Here is a 23,152-nt window from a genome sequence, read left to right on the forward strand (position 1 = left end):
TCACAGATTTGCGACAGGACGACTCCCGGGCCTTGCCAGGGGGAGGTGAGTTTCGGGCACCTGCCCTTCCGCCTCCGGGGATTAAAGAACCAAATCTTCATCCCCGGAGCGTATTGACTCCCCTGGCTCCGGTCGTCGTACCTACGCTTCATCTTGGCCCCCGCCAGATGGAGCTGGCGGCGGGCGAAGGCATGGACCCGCTCCATGCCTTCCTCCAGGTGACGTGCGTAACCCTCCCTCGGCGGTGTGTCCGTGCTGTCTGGCACGGGACCGCATAGCAAGTCGGCGGGAGCCCGTAACTCCCGCCCATACAGAAGCAACGCTGGACTGCATGCGGTGGCCCCGTGCTGGCGAGTTCGGTAGGCCATCAACAGGTACGGGAGATGTTCGTCCCAGTCATCCTGACGGGTGGTGGTGAACAATGCCAGTTGTTGGATCAATGTTCGATTGAACCTTTCCACCATCCCGTCAGATTGTGGCCGCAAGGGCGTGGTCCTGGTTTTCCGAATTGACAGGAGTCTGCACACATCTTTTAGCAATTGACTTTCAAAATTTCGACCCTGATCGGTGTGCAGCTCCTGTGGAATCCCGTGCCGACATACAAATCCTTCTACGAAGGCCTGTGCTACCACCCCTGCTTCTTGGTTGGGGAGGGCATAGGCCTCCGGCCACTTGGTGAAATAGTCCATTACAACGAGGATATACTTATTACCTTGGCGGGTGCGGGGCAGCGGTCCTAGAATATCCATAGCCACCCGCTCAAGGGGGGCCCCCACCTGATGTAATTGGAGGGGGGCCCTCATCCTCCGTGCTGGTCCCTTTTTGGCAGAACAGGCGTCGCATCTCCGACACCAGTCCTGTATGTCGCGCCCCATATTCACCCAATAGAACCTCCGGCGGACCCGAGATATTGTCTTTGTCCTGCCCAAATGGCCGCCGGAGCGGGTACCATGCATCTGTTGTAAGATGACGTTCTTGAATTTGTCTGGGACTATCACCAGCCAGGAAGTTCTATCAGAGGGAACCTCCACCCACTTGCGATATAAGATGTTGCCTTTCAACTCCAGGGTCTGCCACTGAGCCCAATACGCCTTTGTTTGTGCCCCGAGGGGGGTGACCTCTTCCCCCTTTGGTCTTTGCCCCAATTTGACCCAATTGAACACCGGCCCCAGGACAGGATCCTCCTGCTGGGCCGTGCTCCATGCCAAATCTCCAAATTCCTCGTCCGCGGTTAGTGGCAAAATTGGCCCTCTCACCCGGGTTGCCCGGACGACGAGAATCGGGGCAGAATCGCCCAATTGCTCCCTCTCCTCGTGTCTCGCACAAAATTTACAGTTTTCCCCCAGACAAGGACGCCGAGAGAGTGCGTCCGCATTACCATGGGCCTTCCCGGCCCTATGGGCCACATCAAAATCGTACTGCTGCAACTTTTCCAACCACCTTGCAATTTGGCCCTCCGGTTCCTTGAACCGAAGGAGCCATTGCAAGGAGGAATGGTCAGTTCTAACCAAAAATTTCCGCCCGTACAGGTACGGGTGGAAATGGTTCATGGCAGCCAGCATAGCCAATAACTCTTTGCGAGTGACGCAATAATTTCGCTCGGGCCTACTTAAGGCCCGACTATAGTAACCAATCACTCTCTCCACGCCCTCCTGTGTCTGAGACAAAACTGCGCCCAATCCTTCCTGGCTCGCATCCGTGTCCAGGGTAAATGCCCCGTTGCTAGTGGGGTAAGCTAGAAGGGGTGGGTGCGGATGTTAGACACCCCTTCAATTTTTGGAAGGCCTCGTGGCACTCCCGTGTCCAATTAAATCGCGTCCCCTTCTCCGTAAGCCGGTGGAGGGGACGGGCCAACTCCGCAAATTTCGCCACAAAGCGCCGGTAGTAGGAGCAGAGTCCCAAAAATCCCCGCACCTCCTTGATGGTACGTGGTGCGGGCCACTCCTCTACCGCTTTAATTTTGTCTGGGTCCGTTTTTACCCCCTCGCGGCCGATCACGTGACCTAGATAGGCCACCTCTCTTGCAAACAAAGTGCACTTACTCGGGTTCAGCTTCAACCCTGCCTGTCTGAGGCACCCAAACACCTGGTCCAAATTAGCTACTGCCTGGGGGAACGTTTTGGCATGTACTAGGACGTCATCCAGGTACACCAGGCATGATTGCCATGGCATGCCGCCTAGTACATGTTCCATCAATCTTTCAAAGGTGGCGGGGGCGTTACACAAACCAAACGGCATCACAGGAAACTGATACAGTCCCTTACCTGTGGAAAATGCCGTTTTCTCCTTCCCTGCCCTATCCATCTCCACCTGCCAATACCCACTCTTGAGGTCCAAAGTTGAGAACCAATTTGAGCCCGCAACGGCATCGAGGGTGTCATCAATCCTTGGCAGGGGATATGAGTCCTTGAGTGTCACTTTGTTTAGCTGGCGATAGTCCACGCAGAACCGCGTGGTCCCATCCTTCTTTTTGACCAGCACAACAGGTGACATCCAAGGACTTCCCGAGGGCTCGATCACACCTGCGTCGAGCATTTTTTCAACCTGCTCGTCAGCTTCCGCCCTCTTGCTCCAAGGGAGCCGTCGGGCGGCCTGACGAATAGGCCGGGCCTCACCGGTGTGGATCTGATGTTTCACCAGGCCCGTACGTCCAATATCCTCGGTGGACAAGGAGAAGAGGTCCAAATGGGACCCAACCAGTTTGTGTAAGGCCTCCCTCTGGGTACCTCCCAACTCTACACTACTACGATTTACCATCTCGCAAATGGGATCGGGCCAATTCCTAGAACTTATTGAAGGCTCCCCCTGGGGCTGGCTCGGCTGGACGTTCTCGCCCCTCACTGACGCGACTTCTCTAACTGGGGTGCAGCCAGCTACCTTCGTGCCCCTCACTATAGTGCGTGGTTCTGTGCTAATATTAATTACTCGGACGGCCACCACCGGCCCGTCCGTTTTTACAAGGGTACGGCCCACGATTAAACCAGGTATGGATAGCGCTGCCACCGGTTCGACCAGGCCGCAGGATTCCTGCCATGTCGGGCGAGCTGACCATCGGGCCGGCACTATGGCCTCGGCCCCCGGAAGGATGGTCACGGCCTCAGGAGCCTCCAGCTCCACCCTCTCGGCCGTGCTCACCCCCTCCAATGGTAGCTCTTCCACTCCCCATCGCAGGATCCCCCGACTCAAGTCGATTTTACAACCGCTGGCAGTCAACAAATCCAACCCTATTAAGCATGGGTCGCACACCTCCGCCACCCAAGCCTCTATCTCTTGCTTTACCGATCCCAACTTGAGGGTCACAAAACCACGCCCTATGATCGGAGCCGTTGCCCCGGTAGCCAACTGCAAACTATGATTTTCCAGACGCTGGATTTTACCCCAGCCGTCTGCACTCGAATTAAGGACCACGGGGCTGATGATCATGGCGCTGGCTCCCGTGTCCACCACGGCGTCTACCCCCACGCCGGCAATTTTGCACCGAATTGTCAAACTACCCATCCCAATTCGGCCACAATGAATGACCTGTCGCGTCAACGAGGGCTTCTCCCCATCCCCTACTGCCGAACACCGCCCTGCATGCCCGGCACGTTCTAGTTTCCCGGGCCCTGCCGGGGGGGTGTCTGAGGTCGGCTAGGCCGATCTATACGGGGCGGAGTTGAGGGCATCGGTTGGCGGGAAACGTCCCGGCGCGGAGCTCGACACTCCCATGCACGGTGACCCATCCGAGCACAATTATAGCACCTCACCTGGTAAGGTGCTTGCCTCCGGTATTCCAAATTCCCCCCCCTGTATGTCCGAATTGGGGTACTCTGTCGGGGACTACCGGGTGCCACCGCTGGGGCCGCCTGCCATGGTCCAGGTCCTGCCAGGCGCCGATCCACTAACCTCCGGACCATGCTCTCCAGGTCAGGGCCCCCGTCGGGGGCGGGCCCCCTTGGGGGGCCGCCCCCCATCACGGGCCCCATCTGACGCACCGCCACTGCGTGGCGCTTGCCTCCCCGGGCCAGGGGCCTCGCTGCTTCCCAACGGGCTGCAGCGTCGGCCGCCTGACTCATGGTTTGCGGGCGCCACATGGCGAGCTGTTGCCGGAGCTCCAGATCCGGAAGGGCCTGAATAAAGTGATCCAGCGCCAGGCTTTCCTGGGAACTCGCTGCCATGTCCGCGTGTGCAATCCCGACCGCGCGGCGAATATCGTGAGCAAGTTCCCCGATGGTCTCCTGGGGCTTGCGTTTTCGCTGCGCAAGTTGGGCTTTAACAAGCTCGCTTTGCTGTTCAATGCCGAACCGATTAATTAATGCCGCACGGAGAGCTGGCAGGGTGAGAGCACCCGGTGGTAAAGCCGTCAGCACCTCCGCCGCCGCACCGCGCAGTGCCCCCACCAGGTGTACTCCACCTTCGTCCGGATTCCAACCGTTGCCTTTACACACGTACTCAAACTGCGCCAGGTACGCCCTCAAATCACTCTTGCCGTCATACGGCGCGAGTGGGACCTTGTGGGCGCCCGAAGGTCGGACCCCGCGCGTCACTCCTTGCGGGATCAACGCGGGACCAACCCGTTCGGGCTCCCACAGTACGCTATTCCCGGGGGGCTCCCGCGCGTCCCCCGTCCCTCCAAACACTACCCCTCCTGGTGTCGATGCCTGGGTCGCCCCTCCGCAACCCGCTACCCACGCCATACCCCCACATCCTTGCTCACCAGCAACCCCCTCACTCCCCATAGCCAAACCTCCTTGCACACCTCCCCTGTCCATCCACTCCGGACCAGTCATACATCTTACCATTGGTCCCTCACGAACACCCGGGTCTACACCACCCCCCAAGCCGACTGACTCTCCCCTCACATCATATACATTGCCACTCACCTCCGTACCTCGTCGTCGCACCTCCTCTGCCACCTGCAAACTTTTTATTTGGTTAGTGAGAACCTCATCATGATTTGAACACAGACCTTGTACATATTCCATGACTTCCTCCTTTATCTCCCTCTGAGTTTCCCTCCGTCTCTTCTTAATTTCACTCACCCCCTCTTCCACCTCCTCTAATTTTTCCTTTACCTCCTTCATCTCCCGGTGCGCCCCCTCTATCTCTTCCTCTAACGCCACCTTAACCGTTTCTATGTGCGTCCTCACCTCTCGGTCCTTCGTCTCCATTACTTCTGTCACCTCCTCCAACTTCTTCGTCAACCCCTCATGTACCATCTGACATTCCTTTTGTGTTGCTATTAATTCGTTTTTAATGTCCTTTTGTGTCGCTTTTAAACCCCCGATGATTGCAGTGTTCTTTTCCACTTGGTCCGCTAGTTCCCTTTGTCCGACTGTCAGCTGTTCTACTCCCTTCGTCAGACCCTCTATTCCCCCCTGTAACCTAGCCGTATTATTTCTCACCTCTTTCTCCATACGCTTCTCACCTCGCTTTACCTCCTCGCGTAGCCCCGAGACCTCCTCACTCACACCTCGTCGTATCCCCTCCTTCATCTCCTCAATCTCTTTTGTAGATGCCACCCTCATTTGTCCTAATTCATCCCTCTGAGCATCCAGTTTACTTTCTAACCCGATTTTTACCTCCTCTATCTGCTCTCCCATTTGTTTAATTTCTCGGGCGGATTGCTCCCCTATCTCCCGCAATTTGCCTTCCATGCTATTTTCTAGCCCCATTAACCCATTTTTTATCCCCTCTATCTGATTCTCCTGGGCAGCCATTCTATTTTCCACCCCCGTTAACCCATTTTTCATCCCCTCTATCTGATTCTCCTGGGCAGCCATTCTATTTTCCACCCCCGTTAGCCCATGTTTCATCCCTTCAAATTTCTTGTCTAATTCCCCGATTTGGGCATTGGTACCCCTCGCTTCGTCCCTCATTGCCCCCATTTGGCCCCCCATCTCTCCCATTTGGCCCCCTATCCTATCCATTTTTGCATTCAGTTGGGTCAAGAATAATCTGAGGTCAAACCTGGTTTGCCCAGCGTCCCCAGCCGCCACCGCGGGCTCGCCCTCCACTGCGCCGATATTTTGGGACTCTTCAACCACGTGCGCGAGCACGCCATTTTGTGCACCTGATACCCCCTCAACCACATTGCCAATGTTCTCCTCCTCTCCTTCCTCCACATACATTTCCCCGAGGTCCTGGGTCGATTCTACCCCGTCTATCTCTCCCACCGGCATCCCGTCGCCTTGACCAGCCATGGCGCGATTTCAAAATTCGGGTTTTGTAAAACAAAAGCAATTTCGGTATTTTGTAATTTTGAGCGCGTTAAGCGCGCTTCGGGTCCAATCCCACTTCCCGACACCAATTGTTACTGCCAATAGTACAATTGGTGTTCCAAAATTTGGGCTAAATAAATTTAGTCCCAGGTTCGAATCCCACTCCTGACACCAATTGTTACTGATCGCGGTTTAGATGTTACTTTGCCGAGCGAAGGCTCCGCGACCGAACAGTTGTTCCCCGACTCACCCGATTCACCCAGAACTTTGGCCGTATCGCACCGCAGCTGCCCAATCTGGAAAACTCTAAAACGACGAAATGCAAAGAGGAAAAGGAATAAAACGAGAAGACGGACAGAAGAGTAATTGGATTTATTGTACACACAAGCAAAAAGAAAGCAGTCACGTTTATTTACAACACATAAGACGCAGGTGACACAGTGCAAATACTAGCTTATACAGACTTAATTAACCCAGGGACAGAACAAACAAAACAAACTCATGTACACAAGAAGGGTGGAAAGGCAGGAGGTGGATGGCTGGAGGGAGAGGAAGGTCCAAGGGGGTCCTGCAGCACGATCCGCGCGTTTAGCAGCCGCCGTTCCTTCACGGCCTTGCTCAAAACCGCCGTCCAGGCCCCAAGTGGCTGTCGGGTGTTGTTGCTGCTGTGGCCTCCGCTGCTTTCCCAGGACTTGTCTGACTCGTCTGGTCCAACCCTCAACTCTTTCTTGGTCCACTCACTCCTCACCACCGACTCCTCACCGCAACCAACGCAACCACCACCACCGACTCCTCACCGCAACCAACGCAACCAACTGACCACCGACTCCACTGACTGACTCTCTCACGCCACTTGCGCGCGCGCCTTTATAGCGCCTCCGGCGATCAAGCCGCCGGCCTTCAGGACACGCCCATCGGTGTGCTCACCTCGGCCCTGGTTGGTCATGCGACCCTCTGGCTCCGCCCTTGATGACGACGGGCGGGCACGCCCCTCTTCCCCGACCCGAGCCCTTGTTCAATGGTGGTTTTGGAGGGGAGGTAATTGGCAATCGAGGCTCGGCAATGACGAAAGGGGATCTATTCTCTTTCACTGGTGCAATGGAGTACTTCAATTAATGGGAGACACAGCCTTACTCTAAAACACAGAATAAGATATAACTATCGAACAGGGGTATTCTATTATTGGCTGACGTGTATGCTTGTGGACTAATTATGGGATGCCCTTTCACCTTTACACAGCTCCGGAGGCAGGGGGCGCAGAATAAACAATAATAATAATTTACACAATCAAAAAAATATACAGTCCTCATATCCGCAACAATATTAAGGAATCGGAGACATCATGAAGGAGGAAGGTTTCTGTTAAGCAGATCAAGTCTGGTTTGTCAGAAGCAACCTGTATCAGTCAAGTTTGAGCAAAGGCCCTGGATGTTTGAGGTCCATACCGTTAATGAAGAGGAAGGGGGTTGCATCGAATACAGAACAGGGGGGGGAAGGGGTAGGGTAAGATGTGGAAGAGGTGGAAGAGGTGGAAGAGGCGGAAGAGGTAGGGAGAGCTGTTGAAAGTGTGTCAGATTTCAGAATGGCTCGGAGAAAGGGAAGGATGGGGCGGACAAAAGGTTTGATGGTGATTGGGTGAGGCACAGTGAGCTGTTATTTGAGGGGGAGGGGCAGAGCGAGGAAGAAGGTTGGGGGAGATGGAGGTGAGAGTTGGAAGGGGGAAGAAGCGGGGAGGATGCTTTGAGGAGAAAGGGTGAAAAGGTGAGAGGGGGGAAATGGAGAAAAAAATGAGGGTGGGGAGATTTGAAGGGGAGGGGTGAGGTGGGAGTTTATGAGGGGAGGGGTTAGGGGGGAGTTTAGGAGGGAAGGGGCAAGGGGGGAGATTTGAAAGGGATGGGTGATGGGGGAGTTTTGGAGGGGAGGGGTGAGTTTGGATTTTAGAAAGTGTTGTACGATTAATGGGAAATGAACATTTATTGCAAAATGAGTTTCTTGTGACCTTCAAGTCAGATATGTTTAAGGATGCTGGATGGGTGGGGGTCGGGGGGGGGGGTGGTGGAGTGGAGGTGAATTTAGGGAATGTAGGAAGGAGGAACTGTAAGAGATGGAATTTTTTTTTGAAATGGATAGATTTGGTGAGCAAGTTGAAAGCAGCCTTTTAAAGAAGAAGAAGAAGAAAAAAGTGTTATAATATCTGACAGAATACAGCACTTCAGGGAAAAGTTTCAACATTTTTAAATTGCACAGTGAAAACTATCTGGGGAAATGGGGGTGAAACACGTGGTTGAAGAACGAACGAACGAAAAGAACAAAGAAGGAAATATATTAATATATATATATATACATATTTTTATTTTTTTAGCTAAGATTTTAACGAAAAAACACGGAAGTTTGGGGTGAAAAGACCGGGAAAAACTGAGAGAATGAAAGTAAATGGACCACAATCGACCACTGAGAGAAAACAAAGCCTCAAGGTAGGAAGCTTAAAGAACTAGGCCACAAATAACGTGGTACGAAATTATCGACTATTTTATACAGGTATGAAAGATTAACACCGAGAATCTTCCAAGGGACACACTAAAGGTACACACTAAATACAGTTTCGACAAAAATACAATTGTGAACAATTACTTAACTTCGATAGCGTGGCGAGCGTGGACAGCTTCGAAAAGCCGTAACCTCAGTTCTCGCGTGAGGTTATGGCTGATCACCAGCCCATGGACGTCCAGACAGGTTATGGCTGATCATAAGGCCATGGAGGTCCAGACCTGTTCTGGCTTATCATCAGGCCATGGACGTCCAGACAGGTTATGGCTGATCATCAGGCCATGGATGTCCAGACCTGTTTTGGCTGATAATCAGGCCACGGAGGTCCAGACAGGTTATGGCTGATCATCAGGCCATGGATGTCCAGACCTGTTTTGGCTGATAATCAGGCCACGGAGGTCCAGACAGGTTATGGCTGATCATCAGGCCATGGACGTCCAGACAGGTTATGGCTGATCATCAGGCCATGGATGTCCACATACTGTGTACCTCACCCAGAGGGTACAGCTATATAAGTAGATTCAATGATTCTCCAGTCAATCCTTTTGGAATGACGTAGCGAGCATGTGGGACTTTAATGCATTTATTGACGTGTTCTAGTTCGTGAATATCGAATTATTTAGTCGAGATAAGCACACAACAGGAATGACCCAACAGTCCGCCAGTTGGAGGTGTGAGGAACAGATCTGCACAGGGTGGATTGGTTTATAAAATGGTGCACAATGAATTTTTCAGGAAAGCAGAGATGCCATTTTTATACCAAGAACGTGACTGATCCCAGTACACTACATTGGGGGATGCCAGCCTGCAGTGGTAGGTTACAGGACAGAATGCCATACAAGGCGATGTACTGCCTCCGTACATGGAGTAAACCCGACGAGTCAAGGAAGAAATGCTGAATCTCACCGGAAGATAGCTTTGAGAGCAAAGTTCACTTCGAGACTGGCAGATAAATGTCCAAAGAGATGGGCCTGAGCTTGTGTTTGATATTCAGTGCATCCATCCATTCTTGAGTTCGAAACAGTAACATGTTGAGAGGAGAATACTCAGGGCAGAAGCCATTTTAATGATCTCAAACAATAGGTTTGGAGAAGACTTGTCACCTCAACACTTTTTATTTTGCGATCTGATCAAAGAAGGCAGACAGGTAGACTGGTGGCCATTTTAGTTGTAAAAAAAAAACCCGACGTTGAACTCGTCCTCGACCATTCCTCGGATATGCATTTACTGATCTTGTTCAAACTTGGCACACATATAATGAATGATGGGTTGCATATGCACCTCATTTTTTTGAGATCAGATCCAAGATGGTCTACTGGTGGCAATTTTGTTACTTAAACGTGTCCCCAACCATTTCTTCCATGTCACATGACCAATGAAGTCAGTTGAGCATACACACAAATGTTGGAAATATGGCTATCCCTTTAACTCTGTAAAGCACAATTACTAAAACCATGGGGTCGATGTGACATTGTATGTCTTTTCCACCGTGTTCCATCATGCTTTGGTTGATGTTGGTTGCAATGCCACGCTTTGGGAGGTGGACAGCGACAATGAGGTCGTGCCTTTGAATAAGTTACCGGGTGGCATTTGACCAATCTTTAATGTGAGTTTCTTGCATTGCAGGGACATTATCCCATTGTAATGAAAGGTTGTTGAGGGGTAGTTGCATTTAACACATGACATGCCTTTCGTAATACTCTGATAACATGTTGGCTTGCATCTAATTCCTGACTATTTCGGCCCTGAAAAGGCCTTTTATGGTATTGCAATTCTGCTATTTGATGACATTACTTTGTGTGTGAGAAAACTTCACAGTTGGACCTCCTGAAGGTTGTAATCTCCCACTCGATGCATGCAAGAGTTCGTTCATGCAAACTGCTGTTCTCATTGGTGTTGGTGTTGTCTTCCTTCTTGTTTAGAAAGCAAGAGAATTGTATGGACCTGGTATTTATACGTCCCCGCTTTATCAATTTGCCTGTCCTTACTCTGGTGAGTGATTGCGTTAACATTAAACCAAGTATTGTAAATATCCTCTTGTGTACGCGTATATATAAATCACAAACTCGTGCCAACCATGCGTGATCTGTCCTCCTCCGCTCTTTGCACTGTAAGTATTGTCACGACTGAGGCTCCGTTAACACAGTATACCTACCTCGGCACCAGCCTGGTGTTGGCGTAATGGTTAAGGTGGCTGTCTTGAGATCTTCAGGTTAGGTCTTGAGATCTTAAGGTCATGCCGTTGAATTAACACCTGTCATCCTTCTCAGCCTGTCAACCTTCTGAGGTTAGCAAAATGAGTACCAGCGGACTGGTTATTGAGGGAATTGCATCAGCGGCACAACCGTTCCCCCAGAAAATGATGCATTCAGCAGCCACAGGCTGCACAGGTACCACCACCACCTCAGCGTCAGGACCCTTAGTCTCAGGATATGGCCAAGCTGCGTTCAATAAAATCTCCAACTTTACCTTTCCCCAAGGGTCATTCAGTTTGGCCAAAATCGACGGCAAACGCACACGAAAAGCAGATGACTCAAACACATTTTCTTACCCTTTAAAGGGTTTATTTATTTTGTAAAGAAAAGTCCAGGGAAGAGGGGTAGACGAGATGCGATTATCAATGGTACAAACCAAGCGAATCAAAAGACAGAGTTAAATGGGAACACTCTAACTTATATACAAGGATGAGAAATTAATCTCAAAACCAAACCCGCACGAGGTGCCACAGATCACACTTGTACAACAAGATAAGAGTGCAGGCAGGACTTCCCTTTGATGCATTGCGCAGGGGAAATGCAGCACTTGATGCATTCGGCTTTGGAAACCAGGAGAGACGAGAACCAGTGACGAAATTGGTCCAAAGACGAAGTAAAACTGCCACGAGCAGCGCCGGTGATGAGTATCATCCAAGATGCAGAAAGCCAAACAGAGCACAATGAAATGAATCGGCCACAAGGAAGGCCAGCGACGATCACCCCCTCCACCAGGCCTCGTTCCTCCCCCCCTTTGTCCTTTTCAAACAAGGCCTCCTGGTATGCCCTTCTTCTCTCCAGGCCCTTCCTCCTTCCCGAATAGAGGTGGCTCCTTCCCCTCTCCAAAGGGTGATCCCAGCTTGGGTCAATTTCACACAAATAAAACCACGATCAAAGTCTCATCCAAAAACTTATCCGTGATGCAGCTTTTGCTCGTCCCCTCCATCCACACAAAGCCTTCTCTTCCTCCTGGTCTCATTTCTCTTTTTATTCCTCCTGGGCAGAGTTCTCCTCTGGGCATCCCCAGTAAAAATAAATGTACATTTGCACTTCCGACTCCACTGCACTGCCATGTCTGGCACACAATGGCCAGACAGATCATGATGGCCTGATAGCACACATTCGACACATGTGTGCTTCTGTCATGGGAAGTTCTCACATAGCCCCCACCCACAAACAAGAGGTGTTTACACTTCCAAAATTTAACTGCGTACCCTGTATATAAATTACATACACTGCCTTCCCAGCATCACAGATTAACAAATGACTTACTCTGACAGGTCCCTGTTACATGGCAAACTAACAACTCGAAACACACAGACCATATTCCACTTACCACAGTCTAGCTATGGATTCCCTTCTCCCCTTTCCACATCACAGTATATTTCCATCCCATTCCCGTTTTTCTTCTCCTGAATGATCCTTGCCACTTTAAACAGATAATATTAGTCATTATCATGCCATACAAGTTATTGCATTTGAATTTTCACAGGTCGACAAGAGCTCCACATGGTTGTTGGTGCTGTTGTTGTGGTTCTTATTGGGTGTCGATTTTTGAAATGTACACCCATTGGTCGGACAGCTGCCGGGCCCCACTCAAATTTGTCGCTCGACTCCGCCCACCTTGGCACCCAGATTAAATATGGCCACCATCTTGCTTTTCTGGTGGGCCTAAGACATCAGGCTTATAGGCCAGTGATGATTATACACTGCCGGGTTTGTTGTGTCAGATTTCCATTGGCTTTATTTTGGGCGAGTGCTACTCACGATGAGGGACCCTGAAAAATATAATCATATGTCGCATAAGCATTATTAGTAAGGTAAGGTTTCATCAAGGCCGTCAGCATGCACAGTACGCACCTCCCTAAAAATAGCATTACGTAATTTTTGAACGGCCCCACATTGGGGTTAAACAATCCATGACTGTGTGACAAATCAGCTCATTCTGATATAACTGTGGAGAGGCTGACATGGATGAGAGGTGTCGAGTTCATCTTTTACGCGTTTCCCAATTGGCCCGTGACTGCATTTTGTCGCAGGAATTGTGACCACAGTGTGGTAATTCTTGTTATAAACCATGTGGTATTTAGATGTTACAGTTTAAACTTTAAAAATTGTATACTTGGCAAAAAAAGAAACGCAAGTGGAGAAGACGCATTTTTTAAATGTGCATTGTTGTGCACAAATTATCATTGACAAATATTTGTAATACCATTTTAAGCATCTGTATTTTCAACCACATTTCTTGAGCGTCATGCCTCACTGAACCACCACAATGGGGGTTGAATGGATTTTCAAACAATCACTTACTGTGGCTTCAAAGGCTAAATTGCATAAGAATGTTGATGTTCCTGTGGTAGTCTATGGTCCATGGAGGCTTGAACCGAATTCACTCAGCAGACGACAATGCCACCAGTTGTTAGGGTAGGGTAGGGTAGGGTAGGGTTAGGATAGGGTTAGGGTTGTTAGGGTAGGGTAGGGTAGGGTTAGGGTAGTTGTTAGGGTTAGGGTTGTTAGGGTTAGGGTTAGGGTTAGGGTAGGGTAGGGTAGGGTTAGGATAGGGTTAGGGTAGTTGTTAGGGTTAGGGTTGTTAGGGTTAGGGTAGGGTAGGGTAGGGTTAGGATAGGGTTAGGGTAGTTGTTAGGGTTAGGGTTGTTAGGGTTAGGGTTAGGGTAGGGTAGGGTAGGGTTAGGATAGGGTTAGGGTAGTTGTTAGGGTTAGGGTTGTTAGGGTTAGGGTGAGGGTTAGGGTAGGGTAGGGTTTGACATAAAAACTTGCGTTTCTTTTTTTGCCAAGTATAGTTATAGTTAAATGAAGTTCTATTTCTTCATCATTCTAGCAGAAACCTATCAATATTCTTATTTGCCATTTCAGTTCCAAAGCTACATCGGTAGTGTTTCTTTTATTCAAATGTTGTGTTTCTTTTTTGTGCAGGTTTAAAATATCCTTCCTTGAAAACCAAACCATCCAAGGTAATCTTCAGGAATGTTTCAATGGAATGTTTAAAGTTCAATTCCAAAGCAAGGCTGTGTTGTTGTGACCAACATTCCACAATGTTTTCCTTTCCCCAGTATAAAAACCATGAATTGTTCACGAAGAAACGCATTATCAAATTCATTGCCATATGTGAAGGTAACCGACTTTTCTCTCACGTAAAAATTCCTTTTTATCCACGGTTTTTGTGTGTACTTGATCCTTTGTGTGAATTAGTCACTGAAGCCTTCCCTCTCCAATAGTGATCAAGTCACCTTCCCTGAGGAAATGCGATTACATCTGGGTTACTACAAATCCTGCCCACATCTGCGTCCGCCTTCTATTTGCGTCAGTACTGATCCACGCAATGGTGATTCTAGGTGGAGGTTTCTGTCCACAAAGCTAATCCCAAAGTCCTTCAGGACACCCCAAGTTGATTTGTGTTAGTTCTCAGGTTGGTGTGGCTCATTTTTCCCCAACTTCTGGATTTTTCTTTTTCATATTTAAACTTTATATCAGTTAATTTCATCTCATGCGACCTCAGCGTGATTCCCCATGTAGCCCCAGAAACATTGGCAGAAAGAGAGTGGCAATCATATGTGTGGGAAAATTGCATGCTCAGTCAGGGTCGCTCAGATAGTTCAGATGGCAGAGCATTGGTACGGATCAGCAGAGGACCTGGGTTTGATTCCTGATATATATCAATCATGTAATTTTCCCACATATATCAATCCTTTGTTTTTGGTTATTGTTGCCCTGAGTGATTTTGAACCATGGCCCCAAGAGGAAAACTGTTGCTAGTGGTGAACAAAGTGAAAAAAGGTCTAGGAAATCACAGAACAAGCAGGTTTGGGATAAACTTGGGAGAGGTGAGAGAGTGCAGAGTGACTGGGCAGACATTATGGCGTCAACGAGTCCAGTATCCGCCAGGTCAAGATATCTGCAGAAAACATAAGGGGTATTGAATGCTCTGGTTTTGCAGCACGAGTGAGGGTGATTCCAGCAAAGCGCTCCAGGACATGACAGGTGAGTTTTTGGTGAGAGGAAATAGAACTCCCCACATAAAACAAGGTCAAACTGCAGTCCAAATATCCTCCTCATATATGGAGAACATAATTATCGAACCGCTGCCTTTCTGCACCTCCTCAAACTGCTGCCTGCCTGCACCCCTTCCACACTGTACCCCACCTGGACCGCATCCACATGTCTCGGCCATTGAAGTCCAAACTTAATGATAAGCCATCGGTGATGGAGCTACAAACCAGAAAGTGAATGTTTTGAAATTCTCCAATGCTTGAAAGTGTCTAATGTGAAACCTGTTTATCAAGACACGTAGCTTTGTTTTGTGTCATTGTCGGTGTCTTCAGAAAAGAACCTTAATTCCACAATGTAGTATCAGTTAAGAGACAAAAACACAAGTCCAAGCAAAAAAAAAAAAAAGTAAAACCCTCACTTGTGATTTGTTATATTAACCCATTGCCTGTCTCCCACATTTCTCCTACTTTACAGTTATGAAGTTGGCGGCACTGCAGGATTCATCGACACACTGGAATCCCGGACAAAAACAGAAATTCTGAACATTGTAAACACATATATCCCTTCATGATTGTCTTGCATCATGATCAGTTCTGAAATGGTAACACAAAGGTAAAAGGTAACCCACTGCCATAACATCCCTCATCCTTCGGATTGGCAAGCAGCAACCTTTCCCATCTCCACAGACCTTGATAAAGTCACAAACTGGTCAAACACGTGGAACATGTCATTCAATCCTGACAAAACTCACACTCTCACTCGATCTCTCCGATAGAACCATCTGACAAACCCTCCGATCTACTCCTCAAAAATCCTCTTGAAGATGTTCAGTCACTCAGACTTTTGGGTCTCACAATCAGCCATGCTCTTTCTTGGGCAAACCACATTTCCAAATTGGCCTCCAAAGCTTCTCTCTGCCCTTTTTACTCCATCGTTTGCCTGAGGTCATCTTCCATCTGCTTGAAAATCAGCTCGTATCATGGCTTCATATAAAAAGGTGCAAAAACTGATCTCCTTAACTCCAGAACATTCAGCTTTCTTCCAATCATCAGCAAGGCCATGGAATCCACATACACACATATGTACACCCACACACATATACACATGTAAAACATCCATACACACACACACACACACACACACACACACACACACACACACACACACACACACACACACACACACACACACACACACACATACACACACACACACATACACACACACACACACACACACACACACACACACACACACACACACACACACACACACATACACACACACACACACACACACACACACACACACACAACGTGTGGCTCTCAATGGAATCTTTTCATCTCCTCTCCCTACCAAGACTGAAGTGCCCCAAGGCAGGGTTCTGGGCCCCGTCCTATTTCTGAACAGTACCATTCTCAACGACAGAGCCGTAAGCTTCCTACGAGCCGATGAAGCCTTTGCAGCTCCTGTGTGAAGCGGGGCCATCGCCGTTAAAAACAAAACACACAGGAAATGGCGCTCTGTGCTGAGGCGCGGCGGTGATGGCTCATCTTTAACCCTCAGCCAGACAAAGATCCCCGGGGGAGTTAAACAGCACTTTTAAAGCACACAGGTAAGTTTATTGTGTGTATCCACTGATTGCTTCTATAAAAGGAAATATCAGGAAGGAGGTCACACAAAGTGCAGCAAAGAGGAAATATAGAATGGAAACGTTCATTCAACCCAGACTTTGGGAATTTACTCAGGAGGGGGTGACTGGAACGACATGCATCCAAAGAGCTGGAGAGGGTTGAGAGAGAGAGGGTTGAGAGAGAGAGAGAGAGAGTTGAGAGAGAGAGAGGGTTGAGAGAGAGAGAAAGGGTTGAGAGAGAGAGAGAGGGTTGAGAGAGAGAGAGAGGGTTGAGAGAGAGAGGGTTGAGAGAGAGAGGGTTGAGAGAGAGAGGGTTGAGAGAGAGAGGGTTGAGAGAGAGAGGGTTGAGAGAGAGAGGGTTGAGAGAGAGAGGGTTCAGAGAGAGACGGTTCAGAGAGAGAGAGAGGGTTGAGAGAGAGAGGGTTCAGAGAGAGAGAGAGGGTTGAGAGAGAGAGGGTTCAGAGAGAGAGAGAGGGTTGAGAGAGAGAGAGAGAGGGTTCAGAGAGAGAGAGAGGGTTGAGAGAGAGAGGGTTGAGAGAGAGAGAGAGGGTTGAGAGAGAGAGGGTTCAGAGAGAGAGAGAGGGTTCAGAGAGAGAGAGAGGGTTGAGAGAGAGAGGGTTGAGAGAGAGCGAGAGGGTTGAGAGAGAGCGAGAGGGTTGAGAGAGAGAGAGAGAGGGTTGAGAGAGAGAGAGAGGGTTGAGAGAGAGAGGGTTGAGAGAGAGAGGGTTCAGAGAGAGAGGGGGTTCAGAGAGAGAGAGAGGGTTGAGAGAGAGAGGGTTGAGAGAGAGAGGGTTGAGAGAGAGAGGGTTGAGAGAGAGAGGGTTGAGAGAGAGAGGGTTGAGAGAGAGAGGGTTGAGAGAGAGAGGGTTGAGAGAGACAGAGGGTTGAGAGAGACAGAGGGTTGAGAGAGACAGAGGGTTGAGAGAGAGAGAGGGTTGAGAGAGAGACAGGGTTGAGAGAGAGACAGAGGGTTGAGAGAGAGACAGAGGGTTGAGAGAGAGACAGGGTTGAGAGAGAGACAGGGTTGAGAGAGAGAGAGGGTTGAGAGAGAGAGAGAGAGGGTTGAGAGAGAGAGAGAGGGTTGAGAGAGAGTTGAGAGAGAGAGAGGGTTGGAGACAGAGACAGACAGAGAAAGACAGAGAAAGACAGGGACAGATTCAGAGACAGACACACAGAGAGACAGACACACAGAGAGACACCCACACAGAGAGACACACACACAGAGAGAGAGACACAGAGAGACACACACACAGAGAGACACACACAGAGAGAGACACACACAGAGAGAGACACACACACAGAGAGAGACACACACACAGAGAGAGACACACACAGAGAGAGAGAGACACACACACAGAGAGAGAGAGACAGAGAGACACACACACAGAGAGAGACACACACAGAGAGACACACACACAGAGAGACACACACAGAGAGACACACACAGAGAGACACACACAGAGAGAGACACCCACACAGAGAGAGAGAGACACAGAGAGAGACACCCACACAGAGAGAGAGAGACACAGAGAGACACACACACAGAGAGACACACACACAGAGAGAGAGACACAGAGAGACACACACACAGAGAGACACACACACAGAGAGACACACACACAGAGAGAGAGACACAGAGAGACACACACACAGAGAGACACACACACAGAGAGACACCCACGCAGAGAGACACCCACGCAGAGAGACACCCACGCAGAGAGACACCCACGCAGAGAGACACCCACGCAGAGAGACACCCACGCAGAGAGACACCCACGCAGAGAGACACCCACGCAGAGAGACACCCAAGCAGAGAGACACCCACACAGAGAGACACCCACACAGAGAGACACCCACACAGAGAGACACCCACACAGAGAGACACCCACACAGAGAGACACCCACACAGAGAGACACCCACACAGAGAGACACCCACACAGAGAGACACCCACACAGAGAGACACCCACACAGAGAGACACCCACACAGAGAGACACCCACACAGAGAGACACCCACACAGAGAGACACCCACACAGAGAGACACCCACACAGAGAGACACCCACACAGAGAGACACCCACACAGAGAGACACCCACACAGAGAGACACCCACACAGAGAGACACCCACACAGAGAGACAGACACACACAGAGAGAGAGACACACACAGAGAGAGAGACACACACAGAGAGAGAGACACACACAGAGAGAGAGACACACACAGAGAGAGAGACACACACAGAGAGAGAGACACACACACAGAGAGAGAGACACACACAGAGAGAGAGACACACACAGAGAGAGAGACACACACAGAGAGAGAGACACACACAGAGAGAGAGACACACACAGAGAGAGAGACACACACAGAGAGAGAGACACACACAGAGAGAGAGACACACACAGAGAGAGAGACACACACAGAGAGAGAGACACACACAGAGAGACACACACACAGAGAGACACACACACAGAGAGACACACACACAGAGAGACACACACACAGAGAGACACACACAGAGTGACACACACAGAGAGACACACACAGAGTGACAAACACAGAGTGACACACACAGAGAGACACACACAGAGAGACACACACAGAGAGACACACCCACACAGAGAGACACACCCACACAGAGAGACACACCCACACAGAGAGACACACCCACACAGAGAGACACACCCACACAGAGAGACACACAGAAGGAAGAGCAAAGAGAGCGGGAAATGAGGAAACGTGGTAAATGACAGAGAATGGAGGTGTGCAGTCAACCTGACCTGACTGACCTGTCTGCGATGTGAGAGCCTCAGGCCTTGTGTTCCTACCTCGGTGCGGGAGTAAATGCTGGTGATGTTGGGACCTTGAGATTCCCACAAATTCCAGGAGCGACATATAATGATGAGGAGCGAACCCATAGTGAAGAGTGAAGAGCTGCAGGTCCTCCATTGAGCTGCAGACAAAGCTCTTGTAAGCTTTGAGTGGTTCTGTTAAATAATAATTACCCAGCACACTCAAAGCAAAAAGCGGGTTATGCATTTGGTTTATGTCCGTCCATCTTATGAATTTGTGATAATCACTTTATGATTGAGGAACAGCTTATTTAATTGGAATGTTGTAGTTTGAACACAAATCAGAACATTAATAGAAAGAGAAGTTTCTCAATTTACCGAACTTTCGCTCCGAATTCATGTCGATAGCACATGCGCAGAGAAGGGTGAGATAATTGTTCAACTCTGGCAGTCAAATATCTGTGTGTGTTTTACTTTTGTCTGGCAGTCAAACAAAATTTAAAATAATTCCAAACAGGAAACGTACTGTTTTTAAGGACATTATAAATGACAAAAACAACAGGCACAAATAACTATTGTAACGTGGTTGATGGTATACAAACTTGATAACCTAAACCATCTCTCTCTGTTCCCACCTTTCCCAGTCGAACCCAACTGCTCCTGGACTCTGTGTCCTTCTCTCCCGACAAGGTGGAGAAGTTTCTGTCAACCCTCGACTCTGATTCTGCAACTGGACCTGACGGCATCAGCCCACGGGTCCTAAAATCCTGCTCTGCCACTCAATCTCACCCTCTCTCTGTTCTCTTCACCCTCTCTTTTGCTCCAGGTCATCTGCCATCTGCTTGGAAATCAGCCAACATCACCGGTTTGCACAAAAAAGGTGCAAAAACAGATCCTAGCAACTGCAGAACAATTGGCCTTCTCCCAATTATCAGCAAAGTCATGGAATCCATCATTGCTTCGGATATGAAATCTTTCCTCTTCTCCAATGGCTTGATCTCTGGTCATCAATTTGGTTTCAGACCAGGTCACTCTACTCTGGACATGCTGCTTCTGCTGTCTCAACAATGGATGGAGGTCCTCAATGCCAAACAGGAAATTAGAGCTGTCTCCCTTGACATATCACGTGCCTTCGATACGGTCTGGCACCCCGCTCTGCTCACCAAACTCTCCTCCTTTGGTATCCATGGAAATCTCCACGCATGGCTGGCGGACTTCCTCTCTAGTCATAGTCAACGTGTGGTCCTGAATGTGTTTCTCTAATCTCCCCTTCCTGTTCAGGCTGGAGTTCCCCAAGGTGGTGTTCTGGGCCATGTGCTTTTTCTGGTCTTCATCAATGATCTCTCTGACTCTCTTGAAAATCCTCTCGATCTCCTTGCTGATGACTCCACTCTCTGTCGCTCCATTCCTCATCCCTCAGATCGGCAGTCTGCAGCCTCCTCACTCTCTGCAGACTTGGACAAAATCACAGACTGGTCAAACAAGTGGAACATGTCTTTCAATCCTGACAAATCTCACACTCTTACGATGTCTCTCCGAAAAGACCGACTGGACAACCCTCCCATCCACTTTCTGAATAATCCTCTCCAAGAAGTTCTGTCACTCAAGCTTTTGGGTCTCACTATCTGCCATGATCTTTCCTGGGAAAACCACATTTCAAATCGGGCCTCCAAAGCCAGTCGCCGACTGGGCATCCTCCGTCGTGCGAAGTCCTTCCTTGGCACACCTGAGCTCCTCACCACATACAAGGCTTTCATCCGCAGCTCAATGGAATACTGCTCTCCCCTCTGGGCGGGTGCTCCTGCCTCACACCTAGCTTGTCTTCACGCTGTTGAAACCAAAGCGTTCAGAATCATTGGAATCTTCTGCGATGAAGCTAACTCCAAGGGCGTTTCACTCACTCACCGCAGGCAGGTTGGTGATCTTTCCGTCTTCTACCGACTCCTCTCTGGCCTTGCCCCCCCCCCCCCCCCCAGCTCTCTCTCTGGGCTCTGTCCCCCAAATATTCCTGCAGGTCACACAAGATCTGCCTGCAACCCTCTTATGGTTAAACTGCCAAAATCAAGACTCTCTGCTCACCTTCACTCCTTCATTCCTCTTTTCTCCCGCCTCTGGAACAAACTCCCTCACTCTCTTCAATCCCACTCCACCCTCCAGGTCTTTAAAACATCTGTACACCACCATCTCTTATCTTCCCCCATCAAAAACCTTGATCTTTTCTACCCCCGGTAATTTCACCCCAAATCCACTTTTTTGAAATACCAACTTCTGTCCTGGAAGTCCTTGGTGTCCTTGTGTTTCATACTTCTCCCCCCCCCCAACCCCCCTCACTTTCCCACGCCTCCTCTCCCCAAGCCCTCTCTCCCCCACACATCTCCCTGCTCTCAAATGTTGTGTTTGTGTGCTTCCCCTTCTCTCCCTATCTTGTCTTCCGCTCCCTCTTTTTATATATTTTGTTTTTCTTGTTGATTTGATTGTGAAATAAATGTCAGCTCTTTCACGAGCCTCGATTCAGTATCCCCCCAAAAAAAAAAATTATGTCGACACGATCCCCTCCCTGTCCTTCCACTGTAGGCCTTGCTTCCATGGTACATTTGGCACAAGTGTGAGAGTGTGAGGGCTTAATCATGTAATAATAGCCTTATATTTGGTCTAGGGCTAGGCCTGTAATATTTTGTAATCTCGAACAATCTACCTCCAGGCGTGCTATTATAGATAAATTAGATTTCTTGCATGCATGGACTGAAGTTGGAGACATAAAATTAAGTTTAGTTAAAGTCCTCGCTAAACGAACATTAATTCAGTTGTCATGACCTGCATTCATTCATTCATGCATGAATTAAATCATGCATTCATTCATTCATTTATTCAATCATGCATTCATTCATTCATGCATTAATTCATGCATTCATTCCCGCATTCATTCATTCACACATTCATTCACGCATTCAATCATGCATTCATGCAGGCATTCATTCATGCATTCAATCATGCATTCATTCATTCACACATTCATTCATGCATGCATTCAATCATGCATTCATTCACGCATTCATTCAATCATGCATTATTCATTAATGCATGCATTCATTCATTCATTCACACATTCATTCACGCATTCAATCATGCATTCATGCAGGCATTCATTCATGCATTCAATCATGCATTCATTCATTCACACATTCATTCATGCATGCATTTAATCATGCAATCAATCATGCATTCATTCATGCATTCAATCATGCATTCATTCATGCATTCAATCATGCATTGATTCATTCATTCTCGCATTCATTCATTCACGCATTCATTCATTCATGCAATCATTCAATCATGCATTCAATCATGCATTCATGCATTCAATCATGCATTCATTCATACATTTAATCATTCATTCTCGCATTCATTCATTCCTGCATTCATTCATGCAATCATTCATTCATGCATTGAATCATGCATTGATTCATTCATTCTCGCATTCATTCATTCCTGCATTCATTCATGCATTCAAGTATAATCATAATCATTGCCGTTCTTCATGTTCTTGGTAACTATAAATTTATGATTTTAAGCTTGCTCAGAGTAAGGTTTGTCACTTTTCGAGGAAATAACTTTGACAAAAACATTGTGAAAGGTTTGGCCTGTTTATGTCATCAAACAGTCAAACTCGCTGCCGAGTGTCGGACTGACGTGACTGAAACAGGCCCAAGCTTATGCATC

The 23,152-nt window shown here is 48.8% G+C and overlaps 1 long non-coding RNA gene across 1 annotated transcript in view; it reads right to left on the bottom strand.

Annotated features, from left to right (window-relative positions):
* Positions 1-11,287: 11,287 nt before the first annotated feature.
* The window catches only part of LOC137433756 (uncharacterized), a 160,891-nt gene continuing 149,026 nt past the window's right edge, over positions 11,288-23,152 (bottom strand). Inside the window, exons 2-3 of the long non-coding RNA XR_013624823.1 lie at positions 19,430-19,593; positions 11,288-12,107 (exon numbers count right to left, since the gene is read on the bottom strand). This is a non-coding gene — a long non-coding RNA (uncharacterized LOC137433756). The remainder of the gene's footprint in view (positions 12,108-19,429; positions 19,594-23,152) is intronic.

Source organism: Myxine glutinosa, chromosome 10, assembly GCF_964187855.1.
Source record: "Myxine glutinosa chromosome 10, kmMyxGlut1.1, whole genome shotgun sequence".
Taxonomy (NCBI): Eukaryota; Metazoa; Chordata; class Myxini; order Myxiniformes; family Myxinidae; genus Myxine; species Myxine glutinosa.